The sequence below is a fragment of the Perca flavescens genome, chromosome 2, assembly GCF_004354835.1.
Source record: "Perca flavescens isolate YP-PL-M2 chromosome 2, PFLA_1.0, whole genome shotgun sequence".
In the NCBI taxonomy this organism is placed as follows: Eukaryota; Metazoa; Chordata; class Actinopteri; order Perciformes; family Percidae; genus Perca; species Perca flavescens.
Genome location: NC_041332.1, coordinates 11,062,627 through 11,084,242, shown reverse-complemented (window position 1 = coordinate 11,084,242; position 21,616 = coordinate 11,062,627). Strand labels below are relative to the sequence as shown.

General features: G+C 40.9%; 1 protein-coding gene across 1 annotated transcript in view; it reads left to right on the top strand.

The window, feature by feature from the left end:
* The first annotated feature begins 21,166 nt into the window (after positions 1-21,166).
* Positions 21,167-21,616, top strand: part of LOC114567961 (vasorin) — a 32,860-nt gene continuing 32,410 nt past the window's right edge. Inside the window, exon 1 of the mRNA XM_028597268.1 lies at positions 21,167-21,435. The gene's annotated coding sequence lies outside the window, so the exon portion shown is untranslated. The remainder of the gene's footprint in view (positions 21,436-21,616) is intronic.

Here is a 21,616-nt window from a genome sequence, read left to right as displayed (position 1 = left end):
TAAACAGGTCTGTGCTCGAACCTCACCCTTCTTCTATTCCTTTCAAAGATACCAGATGAATTAATCAAATTAATTAAAATCTGTATTTTAAAGGGAACGCCACCTATGAGACTGTTTCACACCTCAGTTATTGGTCTCTGAGTTCAGGGTGGTGCTCCATTTTGATTGTTTGTCAATTTGGTAAAGTTATGAATACACATATTCATAACTTTATTAATATTGATAAAACATCTTTGATAATTTGCCAATAATTGAATCTGTACCCATACCAATTCCCAACACCAGTCACAAAGTGACTAGCTAGCTTCACTTACAGAACGTGTGTCACGTCGGTTATATTGTCCTATTTTGAGGCTCCTATGTGATTTTATTTTGTAAAGCCCTGTCATGTTAAATGCTGTTTAAAGGTGCCCTGCCATGCAAAACTGTTTTTACTTGCATTTTCTGAAATATGTTAGGTCCATATGTGTTATGTTGTGAATGTGAAAATTAACTGCTACCTCCTTTGTCAGCTCTAGCTACTGAAAAGAAATAAGCAGAGAAATCAGGCCAATGACAAAAGCTGGTCAGTCTGACATCATATTGCCTGAGCTCATTACTATTCATTAGCTCGCCCAGTTGGGCTGGGTAAAGGATTCTGACAGCCAGGCTCTCATTGGCTAGCTTTTAGCCAAACAGATTCAAACAGCTTAGCTTGTTGAATATTAATGAGAACTGGCAGAAATCGAGCTGACCGGGGATTTCCACTGGATGCGTAACGGCTGCGGACCGGCTCCGCTGCGTGCCGGCTGCGTGCTCCGCCGTCCGTCAATACCCACCGGGTCCGGATTTGTTGCGGAACGGCTGCGGCCGTGACTGACAGCTGTAGTCACGAGGACCCAACGAGATCTCACGAATTCAGGTAGAATTGAACCACAAAACCAACAACAGTTTGTTTCCATTCAGAGGACAAGAGGGGAAACGACTCTGTGCTGTGTTTTAAAGGTGTAGTGCATAGATATTTATTTTGTTTCTGTGCTCCACTTCCTGTCCCGCACTATCTGCCGTGTGCTGAATTGCTGCGGAGCTCGCCGTCGTCCGTCAAAAATAGAAGCTCTGCGTATCTGCTGCGGAGGGCTGCGGACTGACGGAACTGGGACGGAGTAGGGACGCAGACGTTCCGCCCTCAGTGGAAATACACAGATTGACTAAACTGAAACCTAATGACTACGTCGACGTTCCGCAGACGTTCCGCAGACGTTCCGCAGACGTTCCGCATCCAGTGGAAATTGCCGGTGAGTCTTCCTGTAGGCTTTCTCTACCACGCTAGAATGGCTTGAAACAAGGTAACCAAGGCATTTTTTCCGCAAAAAATGTTACAGAGGCCATGATAGAACTTCAGACATTACCACAAAGTAATGAAATATGTGTGGCAGGGCACCTGCAAGTGTGAGTTTGATATACGGTTAACATGTACAGTACAGTACAGTACATAATTTGGATATGAAGAGAAACAGAACACATGGATTCTGAAAATTATGTTTATTTGGGAAATTGAATTCAAGTTATGTGGTCATTATGGTAACTTACTAGATGATGTTCTTATGAGAAGGAATGTGAAATTGAGAACACATTTAAAGTAGCCTACATGTTTATGTGTAAAATAAAGTTTGGCAGAAGCGAGAGAAGGAAACACAATACCTGTTGCCGGTCTCATCATTTTCCTGTTCTTTTCAGAACAACATTTAAATATGACCACAGGCCTCATGCCCGGGGCCTGTTACACCAACATTAATAATAAACATGGTGGCAGCTAGCGGGACGTAAAGGATTACGTAACTTGTAATCCCCCGAAAAGTTTGGCAAACAAACAAACGCTCATTTATCTTTTCATAACATCTACCAAACGAAAGTCGGAGTTAACCTGCGTAGGTCTTAGCTAAAGCAAAAAGAAGCTAACATTAGACGGCCAATGCTGAACTAAACATGTTTGCTACCTACCACTCAAACTCCAGTCCCCATTAGGGCTGTTGGAACGAATTCCAAAAGTTGAATATAATTAGAATATTAAAAAAATCAGTACTATTCGAATGCTGAAGTTACTATTCAAATGTGATTTTTTTTTATAAATAGCTTGACTAACGTTAGCTAATCTCCCTCTTCTCATGTCACGTCTGATGAACAATAAGTTACAGGAGTGAGAAACTCAAGGCATTGTGAGCTAACGTTACGTACCGAGTAACATTAGTGCAGGGGGGAGTGACAGGCTGCGGCTGGAAATCGGAAGATGGACAGGAAATAGTTTTAACGTGACTTTAAAATCGACATCCACCGAGCCAAAATGCTTATGTTATCAATAGTTAGCTCATTCTGGTTTCCTAACTGCGTTGCGAGTTATAGGAGCTTAGCTGGGAGCTTCATGGAGACAGCTAAAGATTATGTCAGCTGCCCTACAGCTGTCAGAGTTAGCTTTGACTTCATATATTACCTTCTAACAGCTGTATTCTCAGTAACGTGACAATCTGCAAGAAACAAGTTGCTTTTAAATCACTAGAATACTAGTGGCAGCACCGGTTGGCTTAGTTATTAATGTCGTTAGCACCATGGCTAACAATGTTATTACTTAGTTTATGACACATCGTTTCGGCTGTGCTTTCTAACGTGATGTCATTGTGCTAACCAAGCAACGTTAGCCTTTACAACAGAGACGCTTCAATACACTTGTTAGATAATGTTTACTTACAGAGTTCTCTGTTGATTTGTGTTTGTCACTGTGTGTGTGGTGGAAAATAATGTAAACAGAGAGCGGCGTGCCAGAAATACAACGCGCCATAACGTAGATCCCCATAGAGCCAGGCTGATGTTGGAAGTCCCTCTAGTGGACAGAACGTGTAACAACAACCACATGCATTGACAATGCATAAGCCTGAGTAGTGTAGTACATATTTATAACAGGCTGCATATGAGCATTAAATATTTGAATATTATTTGAATATTAAAAAAAAAATAACAAATGGAATTTGAATGATATTATAGTCCCCATCTCTGGCAGCAAGACACAGGGACTTGGCTTGCGTCCTGAGGAGTTGTAGCGGTTAATCTCCGACAAACACTTACTTGAAAACATTACACACAGTTCTCTACCTAAGACACAAAAATCTAACAGGAAGCGACTTACTTTCCTTTTTTCCAAACACAACCAATCATAATGCTACACTTATTTACCAGGTCACACACCCACCCTTCACATGTTCACAACACTAATTGCTTAACTGATCACTAACCAATCACTGCTGTATAGTGCGTTCCGAGGTCAAAGCCAAAAACACGCCCCCTGACCTCGGATTTCTGAGCTCGGAACTCGGACAACCACCGAGTACGGCAAGCTCAAAATCCAACATGGATGCCCCGTGCATCAACAGTTGTGAAAGCTGAAGTAACATACAGTTATTAGCACTTCTGTCTTATTTGTATCTCACTAAATCAGTTGTATACACAGTCCTCTACAACTTCTATCTGTGGACATGTTGCTGTAGAGGTGTAATGCGTTGTTTTCAACTTGTATTGTGTTACAGGCTAACCAGGCTAGAGCTAACCGCACAATGAAAAATCTGACTTGTAAGGGAACGATCAAGTGGGACGTCATTCCCAGGACCGGCTTCCGAGTTCTGAGGTAAATGGAACACACTATTAGTATAGGCCTATAAGGCCTATAAATGGGTAAAATATCAGATTACCTGTTTTGAACAATGGAGGCCAACAATGGACAGAGAGCAAGGGCAGTAGGAGGGAGGGGGACGAGTACAGGTTCAAGGAGGAAGAGTTTTTTGGGGTGGCACTAGCACAGTCCGTATAGGGACTTGGCTTGATGATCTCTGATGAGATCAGGGCCACACTTATTGATCATGTGCTCAACCACCAATTGACCATGAGAGAAGCTGGACTGAGAGTCCAGCCCAGCTTGAGTTGCTTTACAGGAGCATCCATAATTCCAACCTGCCAAATAAATATGTTTCAACTTTGCATTGGTGGTTACAGTGTACTTTTCAGCCCCTCTCAGCAGATTACTTTCACTCTAGAACAGTGTTTCTCAAATCGGGGTACGTGTACCCCTAGGAGTACTTTGGAGGACTGCAGGGGGTACATGAGATTTTTTGCAAAATGTTTTTCAGTTACAAGGCTGTAGTTACTTCTAGTGTCTTTTTTTCCCAAGTTTTGCCAAGTTTTTGTCACTGTTTTTGAAGTTTGTCACCTTTTTTTGAAGGGTTTGTTGTTTGTTTTGACCTATTCTTGCCTTTCTTCCTTACTTTTTTCTACTGTCTTATTTTCTTCAAAGTTTTTGTCGCTTTTTTGATTTTTTTGTCACTTTTGTAGCCCTTGTGTTGCCTTCCTTCATTTCTACTGTGTTTTTGTTCAACATTTTTATTGCTTTTTTTAAGTTTGTATCTCTTTTTTTCAAAGTTTTTGTTACTATTTTCGACCTATTCTTGCCTTACTTCCTTCTTTCTACCGTCTTTTTCCAAGGTTTTTTTGACTTTTTTTATTTTAGCATTTAAGTGTTTTCCAGGTACGAGGCTGTTTGTTTTTTTGTTTTTCTACCAAAAATGATTTGCGCTGGTTAGAGGGTGCATGGCTTAAAAAAACTGTTCAGAGGGGGTAGATTATTGAAAAATGCTTGAGAACCACTGCTCTAGAACATTGTATGGAAATGTAAATATAGGCCTATGAAAGACAAACGAGCTTTAGATTTTTAGTGTACATGGTATGTAAAAATGTACTATAATGAAAACAGTGTTCGCTATTTGATGCTAATGCTTCATTTTGAGATGTCTATGGCGTTTCATTTGAAGGAGAAATTAGAAATTAGGGTTTTGAAAAAATTAAACAGTGAAACAAAGGTGTATAAGCAATTGCAAAAAAAAATTCGGACAAGCAGTTAGGATATTTGTCTGTAATTAGGACCTCGCCTTCTAAATTAAATTAATAAACATATTAATAAACATAAACTGATTCTCTTCATCATCACATTAAAACCATGATTTTATTTTCCATTTTGAAGTTAAACATTTTGTCATTTTGCCAGCTGTGATGAACATGTTGCCACTTAAAAAAGTGAAGGTGTTAATTAATCTGTTATGTGTTATGTATTGGAAAATTGAAATTTTGCTGTATAAAGAAATTCGCCAAGATTGTAAAAAAAAGTGGTTTTCATTTGTAAAACCAAACTAGTTTTGAACTTTGAGTTTCTGCTGTGTCCTTCTTACTCCGCTGCTGAGTCAAGCCTCTGTACAGTTGGCCCTGTTTCCAGAAGAGGGCAGGCTAACATCAGATACAATCTACAAATCTACACTAACACAGCTGTGACCTATCACTGCATAAAATTTATCTATGAACTGTCATCCATGTGTAGGAGTTTCCTTCTAAAATAATAGACCATTATCCATCCATTTAAAAAAATGTGTAGGATTTAGATCCTGTATGAATACTACGTAGATTAATTATTGGGGGCAGTAGCAGTCTTTGGGGACTTGGCTCGGCCAAGCGGCAACAAAAAAAAAAAAAACATAGGCCAAAACTAAAGAAGAAGAGGAGGAAGCATAATGACTGATAGTGTCATGGAAGCACCTGGTGCAGGCTCTGCTGCAAGGTAACGACGATGACCACCCCGACGACAGTGGTGATGAAAATAACGTTACACACCTTTGGCCATAAAGTTCATAATCAAAGTTTTACTTTTACTTCTAATACTTAAGTATCCATAGCATATTTCTGATATTAAATGTACTTAAGTACTGTAAATATCAGATACTTTAAGACTTTTACTTAAGTAATATTCTAAAAGGAGACTTTAACTTCTAACAAAGTCATTTTCTGGTAAGATACCTGTACTTTTACTCAAGTATTGCTTTTCGAGTATTTTCTACAAGACTAGCAGTGACAGAGCCGTTTAAAAATCATAAAAGTTTCCCTTTCATCATCCGTCCTCCTGCTGATCTACTGTAACAGCAACAACAGGTGAGGGAAGTTTGAATGGAACCATTGCCAAAAGTCCTCTGCGCTAAACTCTAAGCCTGCCCACTTTTGAGCAGCCCAATCAAATGCAAAGGATTTGATTCACTGCTCAAATATTCTGTTTCACTAGGAAATAAGTCACAGTATGGAAAATAAAGACGCTCCAACTTCCGTTTCACTGGGACTTTAAACATCTACAGCAGTGAAATGCAACTTTAAAATTAATACACCAGTTATGTAATCAAAAAAACATTATGTATATATATATAATAGTAGAAAACTGACAGGGATCATTTTACTTCATAATACGTACTTTACATTTCCTTAAGTTTCAAATGCAGGACTTTTACTTGTAGTAAAGTATTTTAACACTGTAGTATTAGTACTGTCGCTTAAGTTTAAAGGATCTAAATATGTCTCCCACTACTGCCTCAATGTAGTAAACGGATAAGCAGATAACATCAAATACTTTAAATAATGAATTGAGCATATTGACCTAAGAACAAGAACAGCACAAACAATAGTCATTACAAACCAATTTACCTGTTCAAATGGGGAATATATAGTACATATATAAATATATTTAAATGAACCACAAACCATGCCCTCAGATACAGCAGGGTCTCTCTTCACATATACACTAAGTCTTAGAAAAGAGGAGCAAAAAGAGGACTATGACCTCACCTTGGTGCTCTGTCCCCTCCTCTCTGGCACGAAAAGTCTTAACCTCTCCCATGGGTTCTCATTCATCTGCAGCTGTCTATGATCTGTTCTCCCTCTGTCAGATAAGGGAGGATCCCCAAAGTCAAAGGCCCTGCTCTCCCTTTTCCTACTGACTGCAGCCTGCATAAATCACACAGATGCTGAAAACCCAAAGCCTGGATCCACACATTATTCATAGTTTTGCTGCCATCTAATGTCAAAGATCCTCCTCAGTGGATGGCATTGCAGTGTAAATCACTATTGGTACTATCCACTGTGCAATTTTACACCTGGCAGATAAATACCTTTTCATGTGAATCCTGATGAGGTGCAGTGTATTTCATGTACAGTTTTAGAGTTTAGTGCCTTATTTTGGCACAACTGTGTTGTTAGGCACTTAGGATTGTTCATTCCCCTTGTCAGACATGTTTCTTCCTCCACTTCCTGTCTGTGCCCACCAGACAGTTTGTTTGGGTGTGTGTCTGCTGCCTCTGCGATACTGGACCCATTTATTGTCTCACTAATTCAGGTATAAACACAAAACCCTAACAGAGCTTACACAGACTCTCCAATTTGTACACACACACACACATGCACAACTACAGAGGAAATTGCTTATCATCTCCCCTACTTTGATGCTCTCAGACGGGATTGAGTTGGTTGATTCCTGTATTATTTATTGTATGTGATGTGTGTGTGTGTGTGTAGCATGTTGGGGATTCACTATTATTTATGTTCCTTTCCTTGTCTTACTGATTTGGTGCAGAAGAGGTACAAAACAGTCTGTAATAAAGGTCTGAGACGGAAGTTAAACATACAAAAAGAAAGAAAGGCACATTTCGGAAGACAGGAATTTAAAAAGCAAACCTGACACCAGACAAAGCAAATTAGAAAATTGCTTTATTGCTGTATTGTTGTCATAAAACGTCAGATGTAATTGTTTTTAAGATAAGATATTTTAACGTAATAAATAGATGTACAGCAGCACAGGTAGGCAGGTACATGTTCTTATATTATTATCAAGGCTGAGTATTCCTTTGTTTACTTTTACAGTCACCCGCTAGATTTTGTTTTAAAGCTATAGTGTGTAGTTTCTGTCGCCCCCGTGAGGAATCCTAAGTAATTCAGCACGTCTACATGATACAAGCCTTCCGTGATCACGCACCTCCCCCACGCGGTTGCTAGTAGCCAAGGAGGACACGGAGGATTAAAAAGAGGTAGAGGTAATTATCTTCACTCAAGTTTCTGCGCTTGAAAGTCGCCGGACGACACAATCTTCTGAACATAGCCATACTGAGAAGCTTTAAAGTTGAATCCAAATTCACATTACAAGCATAAAAATGATATCATCCACCCACCAATATTCTCCAGTTTTACTCGCAGACCCGGTGTTGCTACAATGTAACCTCCCCCCCTCTGCCCCCTGCAGACCGGCTGTCCTCTCTGTCACCCTGAGAAAACAGAGCACTGCAGGGTCATGAACTTCAGCTGGTCCTGTTTTGGGCTACAGACAGACAACACACACACACACACACACACACACACACACACACACACACACACACACACACACACACACACACACACACACACACACACGCACACTTTATCACTACCAGGCTTAGTAAAAGTTTCAGATCCCAGATGAAGTCCCTGCAGACTGGAACAGTGGTCTTCAACTACACTACTGTCCACAACAATTTAGGTTTCTTTGTAAACTAAACACAACAACTAATTTTACTGATGAGTAGGGGAGACTGGGGTTGGTCGTCACACGGGTTGGTTGTCACACTGCTCATTACAGCTAAATTAGAGGGCACTGTGACAACATTGTTGCCATCCTGCTCATTTTGCCCTGGTCATTTTGTGGAACACTCACAAAAAATTAAGGTGAGGAGTTATTTTGCAATTTTTTTCATGTTGGTATTAAGAGCTGGTAGGTTTTAAATCATTTAAAACGTAAAAACGTATTAAAAAGTTGAAGTTAATAGCTTTGATTTTAGTCAACTTCAAGCTAGCAAGCTAAAGCAATGTGGTAGCTAGCTTAAAGCTACACTGTGTCATTTTTTGAGTTGATTCTTAGCAAAAAAAACTTTGTTCTTTCACAAATATTTGGTCATTCATGTGTAATTACTTCCATCAACTAATCAAAGTATTCTCGTACGTGTAGAATCTGCCATTCAGAATTCAGAATATAGACGGGCGACTCGCTTGAATGACGGCCGCCATGTTGCTCCTCCATCTTCAAAATATATTACCCAAAGAGGGACATACCACCTTTCGTGCTTTTAAACTCAGTGGCACTGTGACGAATGCCAGGGAGGGGGAGAAGATAATGGAGTCGCCAAGGAAGTTAAAAAGAGAGAAAAAGAGAAATTTTTTGGTGTTCCTATATTAAACATTTTTTTCTTATTGAAACCCCATTCATAACAACAGGGACAACCAACCCCATACCTTGTGACAACTAACCCCGCGATGGGGTTGGTTGTCACAATGTGTGTGTGTCTTTGACGGTTAATTACTTCTTGTTACAATAGGTTGTGAAAATAAAAGGGATACTAATTTCAAGGCAAGATATTAAGTTTTCATTTAATGTAGGAATGACTATTGAAAGATGTTTTAATGATGAGCAATTACCTCCCAATTACCTACAGTCCTACCTATTCTGCGGAGCTGTGTAGCATCTCTCAGCTCATTGTTTTTGGAGTTTTATCATACGGCCTACAACTTTGTTTTGGTTCAGTTTCAATGCTCTCATCAACTTTGTTCCAATCCCAGCAGGCAGCTGTTTCCAGTAAAAACCCACTTTAAGGTGAAGGTACCCAAAGTGAAGGAGTTTAAGTACCTTGGGGTTTTGTTCGCGAGTGAGGGGACAATGGAGCGGGAGATTGGTCGGAGAATTGGCGCAGCGGGTGCGGTATTACATTCAATTTATCGCACCGTTGTGACGAAAAGAGAGCTGAGCCAGAAGTCAAAGCTCTCAATTTACCGGTCAGTTTTCGTTCCTACCCTCACCTATGGTCATGAAGGCTGGGTCATGACCGAAAGAACGAGATCCAGGGTACAAGAGGCTGAAATGGGTTTCCTCAGGAGGGTGGCTGGCGTCTCCCTTAGAGATAGGGTGAGAAGCTCAGTCATCCGTGAGGAGCTCGGAGTAGAGCCGCTGCTCCTTTGCGTCGAAAGGAGCCAGCTGAGGTGGTTCGGGCATCTGGTAAGGATGCCCCCTGGGCGCCTCCCTAGGGAGGTGTTCCAGGCACGTCCAGCTGGGAGGAGGCCTCGGGGAAGACCCAGGACTAGGTGGAGGGATTATATCTCCAACCTGGCCTGGGAACGCCTCGGGATCCCCCCAGTCAGTTAATGTGGCTCGGGAAAGGGAAGTTTGGGGTCCCCTGCTGGAGCTGCTCCCCCCGCGACCCGACACCGGATAAGCGGACAAAGATGGATGGATGGATGGACCCACTTTAAGGTAGCCTACTTGTCTAGCACCAAAAGCACAAGCAAAGTTAGCTACTAGCTAATATAGCTAACATAGTGGAGCATTTAGCAGCTATATTTAGGAGTTCCTTAGGAGTTGGTGAAACCCTAAAACTCAGCTAAATAGGCAACTGACAACTTTATAGGTTGACACTATGTCACTGTTGTGTTTACAGTTTTCTCTACTGCCCCCAAGTGGCTCAAAAACAGTTATTTCAGCTCTAAATGACTGTTGTTGGATTTCATTTGGGTAATAAAATGATAGTTTTTACAAGCAGTTCAGTCTGTCTGTAAAATGCCAACATGTAAAATGAGCTCTTGACAGGTTATAAACCAGCTGACCCCCCCAGTGATCTCAAAAACTAAACTAAAACTAAAAAAACTGTTTTCCAACAATTTTGAACATTATTCAAATATTGTAGGCAACAACGAAGGGTGGCACACCAACTTCCAGGCAAGAGGACATCAACAATGAGAGAAAATCTATGCTAACTTAGAGATGAATCAGTGTGGCAGTTACGTCAAGTTTAGTGTCTGATTTGGATTACAATATGTTATTCAATGCAGTTACTACCAATGGCAAACATCTGAAGTCAAATTATCAGACGTAACTAACAGATAGCGTCCGCAGTGTCCACCAGTCTGTCTGTCTGTCTGTCTGTCTGTCTGTCTGTCTGTCACACACACACACACACACACACACACACACACACACACACACACACACACACACACACCATTAATGTGAAAGTGAGCCAGACTCGGTGGTGATTTAGGGTTAGCAGACAGTGGAAGGGTAGAGGCCAAGCTCTGGGTCTCATACTATCTCCCTCCATTCACCAGCCCATAAATAATCCCACAGCCTCACAGTGACATGAGGGAAGCTGCAGTTTGAGATGAAGGACAGAGGGAGAAAGAGGGAGAGGAGATGGTGTCATTTGATGAACACAGAGAAAAGCGAGAGAGCAGAGAGATGAGAGAAAGAAGACAGGTGTGGGAAAAGAGAGAAATACAGACGTCCTGCTGCTGGTTCCAGTTCTATCTCAATATTCACTTTTACTTCCAAGTCTTGACAGTTAAATATTTTTTTTAACTGTGATTATAATGTATGACTGTGATTAATGTCAATATCAACCAATTGTATTCTCCACTGGCTAGGATTCTAATAGGAAGCAGTCAAACAAGGACAAATTCATAATAGCTGAGACCACGTATGTGTAAGCATCCACACACTCCTGCATTCTCACACACGCACACACACACACACACACACACACACACACACACACACACACACACACACACACACACACACACACACACACAAAACCTCACAGACACTTGACCTCCATGCCAGATGTCAGCCTCCTAGCACGAAAACTGTGGCCGCCAAAGGGTGGGGACCTTTATGTTGAGCAACCAACCGACAGAGCGAGCTATAGAGCTGCTAGTTTGGATCGACGACGGTTCAGGCGCCGCTGGAAGTTCCGCGTGATGTCCCTCACCTTCCGCTTTCTTTGCGTCCTAAACTCCGGTCGCTTCGGTAAACAACAACTAGAACCTCCGAGCTAGCAAGCTACACACTGAAAAGGGAAGTTTTAAAGACAATTTGGATCGCGCATCAAGGCAGGCATGCTTGGTTCTTTTGGTGAATTGTAAAGATTTACAAGAAATATCTTTACAGCATTTAGTCTCTAACTGGGATGTTTTGGGACCAATTGGCGGGGATTTGCTATGGACAAAATACACACAGCAATACACCGGTAAGAGCAAATTACGATTAACCATGTATCCAGCTAATTTATATAGCTCACGTTACTGTATTGTGTGAACAGTTAAGTAACTTCAGTTAATATTGAATGTGGCGTTTTCTTTTGCAGGGTGCAAATGTTCTTCCAAAACCTACCAAGTTCCTTCCTGAGACCATTTTACAGATCCACCGTCTTTGCAACTAGCAGACTGATCTCATGAAGTGGCATACACGCCAATTCGTATGCCATTTTGGCATGTTATCAAGACGCATACTCGCTTTTTAGCGTGTTTATCAACACCGTTTGGCCTCCATTGACTTGCATTACCTTGTGATTGCATGTCAATTCACGCTGTAGTGAGTAGTATGAAAGGCCAAAAATCCACGTAGGGAGGTTGGTTGGTTGGGGTGGTGGATGGGTCAAACACAGGATTTTCACCCAGGAGACCGGGGATCATGTCCAGCCTTTCATGTTTCCTAAACCAAACTGTTGCTTTCTTCTTTTACTAAACCCAATCCCGTTCCTAAACCCAACCGTGCCGTTATTGTTTTCCTAAATCTAGCCGTCCCGTTCTTCTTTTCCTAAACCCTCAAAATACGTACAGATAACACGCGCCACTTGGTGTTTAGAAGGTGGCGTGTATGTTTACGCAAAGTCATGATATCACGTTGAAAATAGCCTCCTGTGCGGACTTGTCAAATGCCTTCCACAAGCTATGTTATGCTGTTGACATCTAGGAATGCTGTTTTTCTTCTCTTTACATTTTGTCGAATTTCTCTAAACCACAAGGACCCTGCCATTCTCACGATCCCTGTCAGAGAGTCAGTCTGTGGGCTGTGAGAACCACTCACGCTGCTGTGGCCCGCTCACCAGACGCGTGCACATAGACGCAAACAAAAACACACAAACATGTCAGGAGTCAACGTATAGTAGACATAGAGTAAAACGAGTGTAGATACTGGCCCACATTGCTTCTTTAAACGTCCTCTCTCTGTCTCTTAAAACAAACAGCTGTTAAAGCTGCTCTGCTATAGATGTTGAAAAATGCTAAAGTATCTTGCTTTGTGTTCATCATAACAATTATCACATGTATCACTTATGCATCACCGTGGATTCTGTGGCCCCAATGTGTATCACCATATTTTAACTGGGTCCTCCTCCTCAGCTTCAGCTATGGCAGCTACAGTACTGCATGTTAAAGCTGTAGCTACGCTCTAACCCCTTAACACAAGACTATAAATGTCGTCACTTTTACTTTGAAGTCTGGATCTTTGCTTTACAACCTCTGAAATACTGAAGATTGGTTTCTAACCACCCAAACTTGTGCTGCCCAGGCATTGTTTTATAAATGAGCACACTTTATACAGTAAAGTTAACACGTCACTGTGTAGGTGCAAGACTTTTAAAGTCAATGCTTCACACAAGTTATGCTGCACTTTGACACCAAGCAGATTTATTGAATCTAATTTTCACTGTTTCGAGTCGAGTGCTTATTGCCGAAAACCCCCCTTTTTTTATTTGTCTTGGTTTTACAAACACTGGCTTAATGAAAGAAAAGTCTAAAAGAAAAAGCTAGAGACTGTATGGTTTGGTAAGCATGATAAACTTTAAATTCACAGGTCTAAACCCAGGTCAGCACCTATTGGAGATAGTCTGCGCTCTCCACCGCCATCATGTAAACATTAAATGAGGAATATCTTTTGTTTGTATCTCCTCTCTACTTTTCTGCAGTAAAGTTCCACAGACTTAAAGAATCTACACCATGGAGCATGAAAGCTACTGTGGTGACCCAACACCTTACTTAGATACTTGATGATGGATTTGTATATAATTATAATGTACTTTACTATTTGTAATGTACAGTTTGGTTACATGTCATTTTATGTTGTTTATTTATTAATTTTTTTAAAGATAATTATTACCTTAGATGGGTTTAATTAATATTAACCCCACCTGTTACCACATATAGGCTGTAAGCTGTAACTTTATGGGTGTAGTAACTATTTTAAAACTTTTTGATCGTCAAAGATTGAAAGTATTATAAACGTTCAATAACTTTACTATTGAATGAACCCATATGGAAATCACCGGACCTGAACCCAATCGAGATGGTTTGGGGTGAGCTGGACCGCAGAGTGAAGGCAAAAGGGCCAACAAGTGCTAAGCATCTCTGGGAACTCCTTCAAGACTGTTGGAAAACCATTTCAGGTGACTACCTCTTGAAGCTCATCAAGAGAATGCCAAGAGTGTGCAAAGCAGTAATCAGAGCAAAGGGTGGCTACTTTGAGGAATCTAAAAAGAACCTCAGACATGTTTTCAGTTATTTCACACTTTTTTGTTAAGTACATAATTCCACATGTGTTCAGTCATAGTTTTGATGCCTTCAGTGAGAATCTATAATGTAAATAGTCATGAAAATAAAGAAAACGCATTGCATGAGAAGGTGTGTCTAAACTTTTGGCCTGTACTGTATGTGGGAATTTTACTCTACTGTAATTCTAATAATAATATAAAAAATACATAGATTGATTCATTTTGTGAATCTGTTGGTCAGTTATAAAAAATAAAAAAATCTGTTGATTGTCAGTTGAACAACCCCCCTTCTTCTGTCTACTATATTATTTCTGCCTGTGTTTGGACCTTGAGTGTTTCTGCTGCTGCAGTCTTGTTACAGCTTCTGTTACTTCTGCGATGGCGTCCATCCTCACAAAACGTCTCACCACAGCCCATTAGCAGCGCTTATGACTCGGAGTAGAAACTCTTGTGAGAAATGCCATTAACATCTGTTTGTGGTCCACACGGCGAGGTTGAAGGCCATGTGAAAACAAAATAACAACACTGACGAGGCTAACAACTGCAGAGTCTGGAGCGTGGACCAAACATGGGTTCCCATGGCTGTGTCATCTCCCTCCCACCTCTCTCCGTCACCCCTCCTCCTCTCCCCTGTTGTTTATCTTACTCCCTTCTTCCCACTCAGTGTCTATCATTATATCTCACCTTCTTTTCCTCCTTGCTTTTTTCTCTCTTTTACTTTCTCTCTGCCTTTCTCCACCTTCCTTTTCGCTTTCCGTCTTGTCTTGTCTGTCAATCTCTCCCTTTGCTTCCTCCCCATGCCTCCCCATTTCCCTTGAATCGCTACAGGTAAATCTGCCAAGGCACACAATGTTGGCAAAAAACTGACAACATATTTCATTTGTTTTCTCTACAATACTTATAGCAACTAAACAATAATAACTGATTTTGTGGTTATGTTTAGGAACTCGAAGCACAAGGTTAAGATTAGGGAAACACCTGTTGCATTTGTTAAATATTGTGAAGGTCAACAAAGACTTGAATCACGAGACAGGACTTATTTTATTAATATCTAAACACTTCCCACTTCACAGCTGCCGCAGTTTTTCTCATACGGTTTCTTTATTATACATTTCCCAACATACCCCTCTCATTCTCTCACAATCATTTAGAATTTCCAAACTAGCCTCCTTTCTATTCTTCACTTTTACAGTTCATACAACTGCTCATATGGAGTCCTCCAGACGACACCTGGCTACAAAAAAACTGTAAGAGTGCTGCGGTGTTTAAAAAGGGCCCACACATTTGAGAATGCATTCATTGCAGGGTTTGTAGTCCGATCCCCAGCTCCGTATTTCTACACGTCAAAATGTGCTCAAGCAAGAACCTTGCATTGGTAGCTTCGCTGACATCAATGTGTGTGTGAGTTTAAAGAAAAAAAGTAAATGTAAATGCAGTCCGTCACTGAGATAATCAGAGGGAATCAACATGTGTGTGTGTGTGTGTGTGTGTGTGTGTGTGTGTGTGTGTGTGTGTGTGTCAGGGTACAGGTGGCAACTTCATCATCAGTGGAGAAAAGTTCTATTAATATACCAGTCTTAGAGGAGCGCACACACACACACACACACACACACACACACACACACACACACACACACACACACACACACACATAGATATGGAGAAAGTAAAAAGAGCACTAAAGAAGAAAAAGAAAGTGAACTGTATCATTATAACAGGACCTTTTGTCCAGAGATTCAGTAAAGGCATAGAGAAGCACACACAAAGAGCAGGTAAGCGACAGAGAAACAAGAATAAAAAAGACATGGACGCTGTTCTCGTCTTCCTTTAGTGTTCCTGGCTCAGGACCAAACAGCAAGTCTGACTGCCTCCCCTGGGGAGAGTAACTCCAGGCCTGAATTCCTTTGTGTTATTTCATGTTTTCCTCTCCAACGCTGCAATTTCTCCCTGAAACACAGTCTGCGTACCAGCCCTCATTAAAGGAACCCTGCCAATGTCTGCAATGTTGTAAAACACACTGTATATATGCAGCGTACAAGTACATGAAGACCGACTTCCATGCACACACATAAACACATACAAGCACGTACCCTAACGTATACAAGCATACACAAAGGATTTGTACTTTATCCCTATGAATGTACATTCAGTTTTATTTACATTCCTGTAAAGCAACAAGTTGGGGAGTTTGGAAGGTTGTGAAAGAAAGAAGCGAGGGTCGTACATAGACAGAAGTCATTTCCGCTGTGTTGGGGAGGTCTGTGAAGGGTCAAGCCTTCCCCATCCCCGGCTGTGTGAATCACATAAACACTCAGACTGAAACACTCCCCCCCCCACCCACACAGCCCTCTGGTGCTCACACTGCAGGAGTCACACTCCAGTCTTTATGGTATGGAGATGCTGTTGCATGTCTTATATGTCCATTGCCAGTCAGGTAGCAGACTTTTTGGACCCTTTATGGATGGAGACGTGAATGGAGGAGGCAGTCATATTTCCACAGTACAACCTAACCCCGACTCTGACTTTGAAAAGTTAGTTTGACTCAGTTTCTATTTGGTAAATGCCCTCCTCTTTCAAACTCCGTAACACAGGCTGTCAACTATTTCAAATCTCAAGCCTAACTTAAGATAACCAAGATGACAGCCAGGGTTATTTCCCCAAACTTTAAGAAAACTCAATCCACAGCTACAGAAGACATTACACAGCTGTTTTCACAGGCTGAGTAGCACTCCCCATGATGAGCAAACCTTTATGTGTTAAAATTGTTGGAGTACCCTTTTGAACTTCCCAGTTATATTTCTATTTCAATGTAATCTTCCAGTATTACAGTTGAAAGTGTTTAAAAAGCCCTACACAATACCAGGTATGTAATTCCAGTAGAGTATATATTGTTTTATTTTTCATTGTGTTTTGCCTGGCAAAGGTGACATTTTAAGATAGTTATGTAAGAAATAACAGTATTAAAAAAAAAAAAAAAAAAAAATGTGTATAATCCTATTATGTAAACCCGTCTGTAAGTCATTGAACCCCCCTAAAGTTCTAGAAACATTACCGTAGGCTCAATGGCAGCTCCAGCCCTGGACGCCGATACATTTGGTGATGGTCTATTCCTAAATACATAGCTATACCTCTAGCATGGCTAAAAACCCACATTGATTGCAGTTAAATGCTATAAAAGAAACCAAAGCGGTCTTTTCTTACTTTATTATGTATCAGATTTTTGGTTTGGTACACAGAATACACTGATTAAATACATGATTAAATACACACAATTAAACCTTTATCCCCTTGTGAGTCATCTGCAGTCAGCGGCCAACCCATCAGTCCAGTGTATTGATTTCTTCCCATGAGAAAATCCCACTTTAGTGTTTCATTGTAAAGCAGCAGATCAAACAGATCAGGGTTGTTGTGTTTGTTTTCTCGCACTCCTGTCAAACCCTGTTCCTCTTTCTCAGCCTTGCAATTATACACACACACACACACACACACTGATCCCACAGCCCATCTGGCCTTGTTCAGGGAGTTGAGGCCACTGATCAACCCGTCCTCACCCAGAAAACAACCGTATGGGTCGATGCAACTTATAACACCCGACATAAACGTTTCTTGTTAGACCTCTCGTGGCTGTAGTAATTATTGCAATAGCAAACATGGAAGTGACGTAACAACGTGAGGGTGCCAAATTCTACACAAGAAGGTAGGTTGGGGTCAAGGGTCAAACAAACACTGGACTTTCACTCATGAGGCCGAGACAAGTTTGTGTCCCGTGTGAAACTAAAAGTCTGCTGTCATTTTGAAATTAACCAAGTTTTACCTTTTAACGCACCTTAGTCAGTGACGTCAAGTTAAGTATTGAGCACTTTGCAACATAAGCATCTTTCATTAAAAGTCAACTTTAATGGAAATTATTAATGTGTTTGGAATGTATGTTGGACCAATCAGATTGGTGCTCATGTTTATTTAAAAAAAAATATGCGATTGCGCAACATCTTTAGTTAGGAAGTAGGTCCTGGTTAAAACACACAGTAAATCAAATTCTCAAACTGCTGTCAACCCAGACTCAAACTGTTGCACTATTAAATGTACCCAATGTACTAATGTGATAATGTTGTTGTAACCATCTTGATTCCTCATGCTGCAATCCAGATAAAACGTGGCGAAAAATAACTGGTTTTGTTCATGAGACTTCTGGTGTAATGTCAGTTTAATGTTTTGTGAAGTTCTAATAGACAAAGTATTTAAAACCTTTTTTTCTACACAATTAGTCACACCACCTTTGGCTTGTGTGTGAGTCATGTAGATGGGAGCAGGATTTTATTTGGACAGTTCATGCATGTTCCTGTCAGACTTACCGTCTCATTTTAGACTCTCAGATGTGTTTATGTGTGTGTGTGTAGCCATCTGTGTATTTGGTGCTGTACACACATGTAATATATATACACACACACTACCGGTCAAAAGTTTGGGGTCACTTAGAAATTTCCATTCCACTCCATTATAGACAGAATATCAACTGAGATCAGTTGCATTGTTTTTTTTAACCAGGGCAGCAGTTTTCAGATTACATTATGTAATTACATAATTGCAAAAAGGTTCGCCAATGTTTTCTCAGTTAGCCTTTTAAATTATATCATTAGTAAACAGAATGTGCTTTTGGAATATTGGATGAATGGTTGCTGATAATGGGCAATGTAGATATTGCAATAAAGATCAGCCACTTATAATGTAATCTGAAAACTGCTGCCCTGATGAAAAAAACAATACAACTGATCTCAGCTGGTATTCTGTCTGTAATGAAGTGGAATGGAAATTTATAAGTGACCCCAAACTTTTGACCGGTAGTGTATATATATATATATATATATATATATATATATATATATGTTGGTAAATATACTATATGTACATGCTTTTGTCTTGTTTTTCCTCTATTAGTTGATTATGAATGTCTGTGTCTGTGTGTGAGTGACACCTGTGGTCTTCACTGTCAGTCCACAGTGATGCTGTTAAACCCACTATAACAAGCTGAGGGCAGGTGACAACAAGTTTCAGCTTTCAGTGTGTTCCTGAACACGCAACACAACCCCGCAGCTGAATTTAGTGTCTTCCTCCACAGCTCATTTACAGCTAAGGTGATGGTAGAAAGTATTTGGTTAGCGGTGCACCTACAGTCACTTTCCCACGACTGTGTATAAATACACAGGCTTAAAATGGAAATGCATACTTGGAGACTAAACTGTAAATAAAAAAAAATGTAATGGGTGGGCAAACTTTCGCGACACAGTTGGCTAAGGAGATTTTTCAGAAGAGCAAAGCTGGCAAAGTTTTATTGTTTATGTTGATTGTGTGTGGCTTGTAAGTTAAAAACGCCTACCCACGAGTGTATTTTGGGTTTTTTAGAAACAACTAACAACAAATCAGATTCAGTGTCAATTTAGTCAATATCCACAACTTCCGGGATTGCTCTCGTTCTGCCGGAAATTCCGCCTGATGTCACTCTTTCCGGCCGGATGCCTGTTACCTTCTGCTTTCTTTGTGTTGCAATTTTAAACACCGGTCTGTGATTATGATTATGATCTACGATTCATGAGGACTATGGTTACCTGCTCCTCAGATCTCTGCAGGGTAAATCCAGACAGCTAGCTAGACTATCTGTCCAATCTGAGTTTTCTGTTGCACGACTAAAACAACCTTTCAACGTAGCCTACACATGTTCCACCAAAACAAGTTCCTTCCCAAGGCAATTTTGCAGCGGCACCGTGGCTGCGCTTGGCGCTTAGCGCCGCCCAAGATGATTGTGATTGGTTTAAAGAAATGTCAATAAACCGGAGCGTGTTTTTCTCCCATCCCGGAATGCTGTGTGGACTAACCAGACCCTCCTCCGCAGCGCTGTCGAAGAAGGTCTGGCAATGCAAGACTAGTGTCAATTCAACAGGAGACTCTTTATGGGGATTGAACCTGTGGTGTTTTAGTACTTTATCATAACACTGAAGTGATGAGAAATAAAAGGTAATAGTTATTACTAGATTAGTCTCGTTGACAGATTTACTTTTTTGTTGCTGACAAACTAAAAGTGTTCATTTGTATCAGATCTGACCTCAGATTCTAACAAATCTCTCGACAGCAGGCAGTTTTTTTTCAGCAAAAAAAACCTCTTAAAGCCCACTGTGCCCTAGCTGCCCAGCAAATGACAGAAAGACTAAGATAGCGACTAGCTGGTGAACATTGTGGAGCATTTAACAGCTAAAGAGTCAAATAGTTCCCTCTGGAGTTGGCGACCAAAACAGGACATAGGGTATTATAAAACGTATATTCACCAAGTGGCCAGAAACATACTGTAATAATAAATGCTAATGTCTGTGTCTCTGTAAATATGCCTTTTTAGAGACTGTTTGCTGAACACTACAACATATTTTATGTGTGGTTATATAGGTTGTCATATTGACATATGACAACACATGTCATTGATGTGTGAACAGTTTGCTGCACTGCCCCCAAGTGTCCCAAAAAAAAAATAAAACATCAATGCAGCTTTAAGGAGATCAGCTCCAGAAATTTGATAAACTGCTACAAAATGAAGGTGTGAACACTCCTCATGTGTCCTTGAACACATCACTGAACCCCTGAATCAATTAAAATCTTTAGAATGGGTCATACAAAACTGGTATACAGACTGCCAGGCACATACATATATAACCAGATGGAAGATAGATAGACATTAATATAAAGTCTTGTAAACTGCAATTGTGAAAACCTTTTTTAGTGTCAAGATTTCACAATAAACCATCTTTCCTGCTGTGGATATTTTTTTGCAGGTGCAGTGCGCGTCGGGGACGCGCAGGAACGCGCGCCTCGGCTTCACACGGTCCCTCCCTCTTCCCCAGCTTGTTTAAGAGCTCGCCTCCTTTACTTCAATGAGCGCTATTGTTGAACAGTCTGTGCGCCCCTGAACTCTCGCGGACCTGGGTCTCTCCAACTCTCTGACAGACGGACGGAGCGGAGCGGAGCGAGTGCGCTGCACTGATAGCCTAGGCTACACCTTTTGGTTTTCGGGTGGACGCTAAACTCTGCTTCCTCACAAGAAAAAGGGTTTGAATAGTTTTTGGGGCTTTGCACGGAGAGACACGCCGACAAAGTGGATAAAAAAGTTTGGGAAGAAGCTGCTCGAGCGCATTCCCGGCGGACTCTGGATTACTTTACCAAGGTAAGCTTCAACTGTGATTTCTACACAATGAAATGCAGAAGTGCATGTTTGTGCAAAATGCGAATGACTATGAATAAAACAAGAACTCCACGTTTCTCAATTCAGATTAATGCGATTTTACGGCATTTTAAAGAGAACCCCTTCTCGTGTGTGAAGTCTTTTAGATGCGGTGCGCATTATC